We start from the raw sequence: 7,880 nt of genomic DNA on the forward strand, positions 1-7,880 counted from the left end.
TAGCCAAGAAGTAACAAATGAAGCATCCCTCTCGCCTCTCGCCTCCCCAGTCCCATGGCAGACATTATTAATGACTCGGACTACTCTTCCCACTAAGCCCAGATTCAGCTTCAGAATCCTTCTCAACACAGCACTACAAACATCAGGGGCACCCAGACACCTGGGTGGGAAAGGGCGTGCCGCCCGCCTGTCCTGGCAGCTGCCTCAGTGCTGCAGTGTGAGTGCCACAAACTCGGAGCCTGCGTGCACTTACTCCTTGCCCTGCCTCCCCTACCTACTCACCGCTGCCCAACACCAAGTTGCCTCCTTCCTAAGATGGTCCAGCGCGGCCAAGAGGCATGAATGACTCCTTCATCTGCTCGAGGATTCTGCCCCGGGGCTACCAGCACCAAGTTCCTCCTGAGCCCAGTGACTCTGGGAGGGACTCAGATCGGCGAGCACACCCTTCACGGATTTGTTTTTTAATCACAGGGGATGAGAGCTGAAAAGGAAAATGATAAACATGGGTTAGGCTTTATTCTGGACAAGTTTCTGCACCAAGAATTCCCATGGCCTGCTTCAGCAGAGGCCGGGTTCCTCTGAAAGTTTTTCATTCTTAAAATATGCATGTGGCGAAGCTCCTAGAGGGTCAAATCCTTTCTCCGTCCCTAAGGGGCTGAGTCTTCCTTGTTGGTTATCCAAATATGGCTGTTCTCTGATTTCATTGTCAAGGCCTGTGTCCTACACTCATCTACTCAATTACTCAATCAATCGGTCATCAGTACTGACACCTACAGAGTACCTGACTGACCTGGGCTGGTCCCGGGGGCACAGAGGTGGACAAGCCACTGGTCCATGCCCTTGCGGGGCTGACTTCCTGGTGCTACCGTCTGAAATCTGGGATGAGGCCCATCCAAGCGATTCCCTTGAAGAGCCATAGGACCTCCTGTTCTTTTTTTTTGGGGGGGGGGTACACGGACCTCTCACTCTTGTGGCCTCTCCCGTTGCAGAGCACAGCCTCCGGACGTGCAGGCTCAGCGGCCATGGCTCACGGGCCTAGCCGCTCCGCAGCATGTGGGATCTTCCTGGACCGGGGCACGAACCTGTGTGCCCTGCGTCGGCAGGCGGACTCTCAACCACTGTGCTACCAGGGAAGCCCGGACCTCCTGTTCTTAAACCCGAGGGCTCATGTCACCCCAAGCCCTGGCTCCCTACAGATCCTTCCATCCTTCTCAGGGGTTGCCCCCCCTTCTCACGGCTCTCTCCACCTGCATCCCCGGGGACCTTGCTGTCTTCTGTGATTCTTTCCCCATGAAGCCTTCCACCAGTGCCCACTCCCTCTCCCCAGTCTACCCCACCCCTGTCAGTCCTGATAGGCACCGTGTAGCTTTCCCCAGAGTCTTTCTCCCGGTCCCCACAGGACACAAACGGAAGAAGGAGGATGACAAACTGGGAGAATCATGGACTCACACAAGATAGAGACAGCAGGGAGTCCATTGAAATATATATTCGGTGTATGTTTTTTTTTTTTTTTCCCCAAGTTTAAGCCATTTAATTCATTAACAACTTTAAGTGAAATGCACACAGGAGGGGCTGGTTCAATTCTCTCCTGTCAGCTGGGACATTCTGACACCTCTGGAGGGGCAGGATCTCCCGGGTGCATCCCAGACCTGGAGAAACCACCCAGCGTTTGCCTTTGGTGGTGGCAGTGAGACCACAGTCAGAGCCAGTCACCTGGTGTCTTATGCGGCTTCATTTTCACAAGCCCGTAGCCTCGGCCCAGGGGCAGCCGGAGCCCAGAACCTGGGACCCGATGGGTTGCACTCAAATCTCACCTCCTCTCCCTGCTGCCTGTGATTCCAGACAAGTCCCTTCACCTCCTGGGGCTTCTGTCCCCTGATCTGTAAATAGGGGTGAAGACCATGAGACCAGCCTCACAGGAGTGTTGTGCGGATCGAGCCAATACGTGCGCGGTGCTTACGATAGCATCTGCTGCTTAGAAACGCTTCATAACGGGCGGGGAAATCGAGGCTCAGAGGGGAGGCTGTCAGCCCGAGGTCACACAGGAAGACAGGGGCAGAGTGCCCCTGAGCCAGCTCCCTCCGCCACGCGCTAGCTCCTGAGGCGTGTCAGAGGCCACTGGCTCTCAGGTGAGGGGTTTCCTCTGTACCTGGGCATGGGGTCAGGACACGTAGGAAAGCGCCAGTGTGGCTGCTGACCTCTGACCCATAGGGACCTGGGATCACTTGGCTTTGGACTGACTCCACCGTCAACCTCAGCACTAAAGCCCATCAATCCATCCCTGAATTCCTGAACCCTGGTCCAGCACGGGCCCTATTGCCTTCTTTTAACATGCTGGCCTCACTTTTTACCGTTTGCTTTTGATGATCTGGGCCCCACTCCCTGAAGAACACTGCTGGCCTGCAGATTTCTGAGGTCCTAGGCCTGGCCCCTCCGAGAGGTGACTTGCAGAAGAGCATCCTCAGAACCTGGGCTGGGCTTGTCTGCTGTGCCGCCAAGATTCCTGGTGTTTGCCCTCGGTCCCATGCATCAGCTCTCCCCAGTGACTCAGCATGAGGCCAACCTAAGTCCTCCTTCCCGCACCTGATGCCCGGCTCCCCCAGTGCTGCCTGGTTGCCCATGGTACCCTTGGTCCTTGACCCTCGGCCTTCTCTCAGCGCCAGCAAGAAGTTCGCCTGGGATCAGCCCGCAGGGGTCCTAGGCCCCTCCCCTCAGTCCCGGCTGCTTGACCCTGAGCCATGATTGTTTCTTCCAAACTTCAGCGTCTGCGTCTGTGAAATGGGAATAACAACAGAAAACCCCACCTCACGGGCTGGGAGGGATTCTTGGATCCTCGGGAAAGCTCTCTCTGTGACTGCCTCGGACAATCTATTGGGACAACACCAACGATAAAGGGTAGCTGTTGCTATTAGACCAGAGTTCACAGTTTGTCCACATGTTTCCATTTTCACACTTTTTGTAACAAAGAAGAAAAATACACATAGCATAACAGTTATGAGCACAGAGGTGAGAGCTAGCAAAGTGTGGGTTCTACCTCTTGCCAATTGCATGACCCTGCACGAGTTTCCTTAAACCTCAGTGTTCATTTCTTCATCTGTAAAATTGAAAAATGATACCTAACTCACGAGCTTTGTGTCAAGATTAAAAGAGATACCGTATGAAAATGTCCTCTCCCACTGTTGACAGAGAGTGAAAAGAAATCCATAAACAAGGTCATCACTGTTACTATGTTACCATTGTGTACAGGTAATCCCATATGGTTGTTTCCATACTCTATTTACACTTTGTCATCCTGCTTTTTCCAATTTATGTTCCAGAATATTCCCATCATCATTAACATTATTGTACTGACTGTATAAATAGTCTTTTAGGTGCTCATGTCCTTTAACCAGTTGGTCATGGTTGATTTCCTTTTTTCAATATTACGAACAGCTCCGGAATAGACATATGTGGGCAAATAGGTCCTCCAACATTGCGATTCTTTCCTTGAAATCGATTTCATGAAATGGGATTACTGCATCAAAATGCAATGCACACGCACAAAATGCAACGCACATTTTTAGGTTTCTTGATGTACATTGATATTTTGGGTTCCAGAAAATTTATACAAATTTGCATTCTTGGAGGTGTATACGAGGCTGCATGATACATCACTCCCTCCTCTGACTTACTAAGGAGCAGTCTGAGCCTCTCGACTCAGTTCTTTCTGCTCCCGCGTCATGACATTCTCTTGCTTAGGGACAGTGCCCATTTGTTGAGTCATTCACTCATTCATTTATTCATTCAATGCTTAATTCTCAATTTTCATGTTATTTGGCCTTTTTTTCTTTTTTAAAAAACAGCTTTGTTACAGTGTAATTTATATACCACAAAAGGCACCTTTAGAAGTGTATAATTAAATAGTTATAGAGTTAGGCAACAACAATCTAATTTTGGAATATTACCATCATGCCTGAAAAGAAACTCATGCCCCCTTACAGACACTACCCCTCCACGTGCCTCCCCAGCTTTGGCAACTTCTAATCTAAGTTCTGTCTCTGTAGATTACAGATATGCCTTTCCTGGACTTTTTTAATAAACAGGATTATACAGTACATGACCTTTTGTGTCTGCTTTCTTTCACTTAAGCATGACATTTTTGACGTTCATCCTGTCGGCCAGCGTCTTCTTGATAAACCTTCTTCACTTGGCTTGCAAGACACTGAGCTTTTTGTTTCCTTACTACCCTAGTTATTCCTTCTCCTGGAGCTGGGACTTGGGGCAGTAAGTGAGACATTCACCTTGGGAGCAAAATCGAAGGAGGTATTGAAAAATTCAGTCATCGAGATAAATAATATTTAACACAGTATTTCCAAAAAGTCAAAATGAACAAAAAAACTCCACGATGAACAAAATATCAACATTTTAAATAAAGGCAGGATCTAGTGGGGGATGAGGGGGAGGCCAGTGAGGTGTGTTTTACGAGAGTAGAATCGGATCCTGAGACAAGGTTTTCCACCCACATCCTCTGAAGAACAGCCTTTGGCATCCCGTGGCCACTTTCCCTGCTTTAATTCTCCTTCCTAAACCTTCGTTACCCCTTGTCTGTCCCTTACGTGTTTATTTATTTGTGGAGTGTGTGTGAGGGCTGATGCATTTCAAAGAATGAGGCCAGATGAGCAGGGGCAGCCACATCAAGGAGCAAATAGTTCCTCTGTCATTTGGATTCTTCCCTTAGAATAGATTTCAATAAAGGAGCTACTGTGTCGAAATAAACCCAATGCACAGTTCTAAGTCTCTCTTTTTTAAAAAAAAAATTTATTTATTTATTTTTGCTGTGTTGGGTCTTCGTGGCTGCACACGGGCTTTCTATAGTTGCGGCAAGTGGGGCTCTACTCTTTGCTGCGATGCGCAGGCTTCTCATTGCGGTGGCTTCTCTTGTTGAGGGTTCTAGGCTCGCAGGCTTCAGTAGCTGTGGTGCGTGGGCTCAGTAGTTATGGCTTGCGGGCTTAGTTACTCTGCGGCATGTGGGATCTTCCTGGACCAGGGCTCAAACCCGTGTCCCCTGCATTGGCGGCAGATTCTTAACCACTGCGCCACCAGGGAAGCTCCTCTAAGTCTCTTGACGTCTGTCAATGTTTCACATGAATGTTTCACCCAAGGACGCAGAGAACGTCTCCTTCTCTCCAAAGAATGCGTTGGATGACGTACTAAGAATCCTGACCTTTATTCAAAGGCATGGAGGGCTTTTAGACGAAGGAGCACTGTGGTCCTCAAATCAGTATCAAACATCCGTTCACGGCACCAGAGAGAGGAGAGGATGCACTACAGCAGGGCTGACGAATGTTTTCTCTAAAGGGCCAGATGGTTTTCAGCTTTGCTAGCCATACAGTCTGTTGCTACCATTCAACTCTACCACTGGAGCATGAGAGCAGCCTGAGATGTGTACATAGATGTGTGTGCCTGTGTTACAATAAATAAATAAAACTTTATTTACAAAGACAGGCAGTGGGCCAGATTTGGCTCATGGGTCATAGTTTGCTGCCCCTGTTCTAGAGTGTTCATGTAAGCTCATGAAGTCTCTGACTTAATGCTTAGTGCAGAAGCAGCCTGGAATGTCTCTCGGAACAGTGCTTAGCAGGAGTGCTTTACTAAGAACTTTCCCCAGACAATGTAAGTGCCACTCACAGAGCACCCTCACCCATGTGCAATGAGAGCTTTGAGGAAGGATGGGTGGCGGGTGGCGAATGAGTACCTGAGTGAATGGATGACTATCCTTCAGTGAAGAACAGCCGAGGACACAGGGCAGGGGGAACTGGGGGGCTTGCAAATGCTGTTCCACCAGGACATCACTTCCTCTCCCTCTACCTCTGTCTCGAGGAGTAACACCATCAAACCCCCTGCTGCTCCAGCAGGATAAGAGCTAGCTAACCTGTCACCCTCCTCCTCCTGGAGCCCCACATCCGGGTGATCCCATCTCAGAGGATGTCTCTACCTGGGTTCTCTCCATCCTCACCGCCATTCTCCCAAGCCAGGCTCTTATCCTGTCCCACCTGGACATCAGCCTGGCTTCCGGTCTCCAGCCTCTTTTCCGATTCTCTATAGCATCCTCTGGGGTAATCTTTCCTGAAGGCAAACAGCATCGTCAGTTCTCTGCTCAAAAGCCTTCAATGGCTCTCAGCTGTTTCTAGATTAAGTCTCCACTTAGAGGAAGAAGGAAGAAAATAAGGCAAGAAGGAGGGAGAGGAGGAAGGAAGGGAGGGAGGGAGGACAAGCGTTCAGGAGAGCCCATCCTGGGGCAGCACTGTGCCAGCAGCATCCCTGAATTGTCTCACTCTCCCCTCACCCCTCACGCCTGCCCCCATGACACACAAAGCCCTCACAGTCCTGCCTCTCCCAGCCAGGTGTGCCCTTCACCTGCCCTCTTTTTTTTTTTTTAACATCTTTATTGGAGTACAATTGCTTTACAATGTTTTGTTGGTTTCTGCTGTATAACAAAGTGAATCAGCTATACTTATACCTATATCCCCATATCTCCTCCCTCTTGCGTCTCCCTCCCTCCCACCCTCCCTATCCCACCCCTCTAGGTGGTCACAAAGCACCGAGCGGATCTCCCTGTGCGATGCGGCTGCTTCCCACTAGCTATCTATTTTGCATTTGGGAGTGTATATATGTCCATGCCACTCTCTCACTTCCTCCCAGTTTACCCTTCCCCCTCCCCGTGTCCCTGTGCTCTCTTCACCTGATAGCTTCCTACTCATTGTTTTAGGATTTGCCTCCAATCCAAATTTTCCAACGTAGCCTTCAGGGACAGCTTCAGGCAAGTTCTGTTTCCCCCTGGAGTCAAGAATGCTCCATTCCCATGCCTGGGGCCAGGCCCAGAGTGGACACCTAGCCAACAGAGTGTAATAGATCAATGCAATCAGCTTCCATTTTGGAGAACTGATACTGATCAGGATTTAATGGTAATTATTTGTTTGTTTGCTTGACCCTTCAAAATTAACCCTTGAGTAAGCCCTTCCGCACCTAATGTCAAGTGAAGAGACTGAAAGTGAAACAGCACCTCACCATGCCATTTAGTAACCTGACTTCCAGGTTTCCTGCTCACTTCCCAAGAGAGAAAAGCGACCTTTGAATACCTCTCTGTGCAAGTGCTTTCAGTGTTGTCTCGTTTACCCCTACCACACAGCAGCACTGTCATTCCCATGTTATGGCTGAGCGACCTGACTCAGAGAAGTCAAGTAACTTGTCTTAGGTCACACAGCCAGGAATTGGACTGATTGCCCTCAATCTTTCCCCACACCAGGCTGCTCCCAGATCCAAGAGAAACTAAACTGCCGTTGTGGTGCTCTCTCTCCATCAGTGTGGCAACACTACAGAGCCACACTGCCCTCTGAATTTTATAGGAGCAGGGGACAGGTGTGGTCTCCTAAACCAGCCGCTGCCTGTTGGCTGTCTGGCCTTTTAGAGGGTCTTGTGCTGGAAGAATCTGGAGAGGAAGAACATGATCTCCAGCATCAGAAACCCTGAGATGGATTGGTTTGGAGTCTCCTGAAAGCATTGTAAGCAAGAGGCTTCTTGATGTACGGTAGCCAGTGGCTGCTGATCTAGCCACAGACAAATCTCAGTTCAGTATGGCTTTTGCAGCGGCTAAATAGATTTCAGGTCGTCCTACTATTGTGGCTTCAGTGGGAGGGAGCTGAAGTCCCTCCTCGAAGACAGAACTTAGGAGTGAAACCCTGACTTCATGGCATCATGGACCCAGGTTTTCGACACAGACCCCTTGTGTCCTATAGCACTGAAGCACCACCTACGATGATGATCTCTCCCTTTGGGGGTTGGGGGTGTCAGATCCTCTGCTTCTCACCGTGACTATTAGTTGTTGGCTTTCCAACATCCTA

This window comes from Pseudorca crassidens, chromosome 4 (genome assembly GCF_039906515.1).
Source record: "Pseudorca crassidens isolate mPseCra1 chromosome 4, mPseCra1.hap1, whole genome shotgun sequence".
NCBI classification, from domain to species: Eukaryota; Metazoa; Chordata; class Mammalia; order Artiodactyla; family Delphinidae; genus Pseudorca; species Pseudorca crassidens.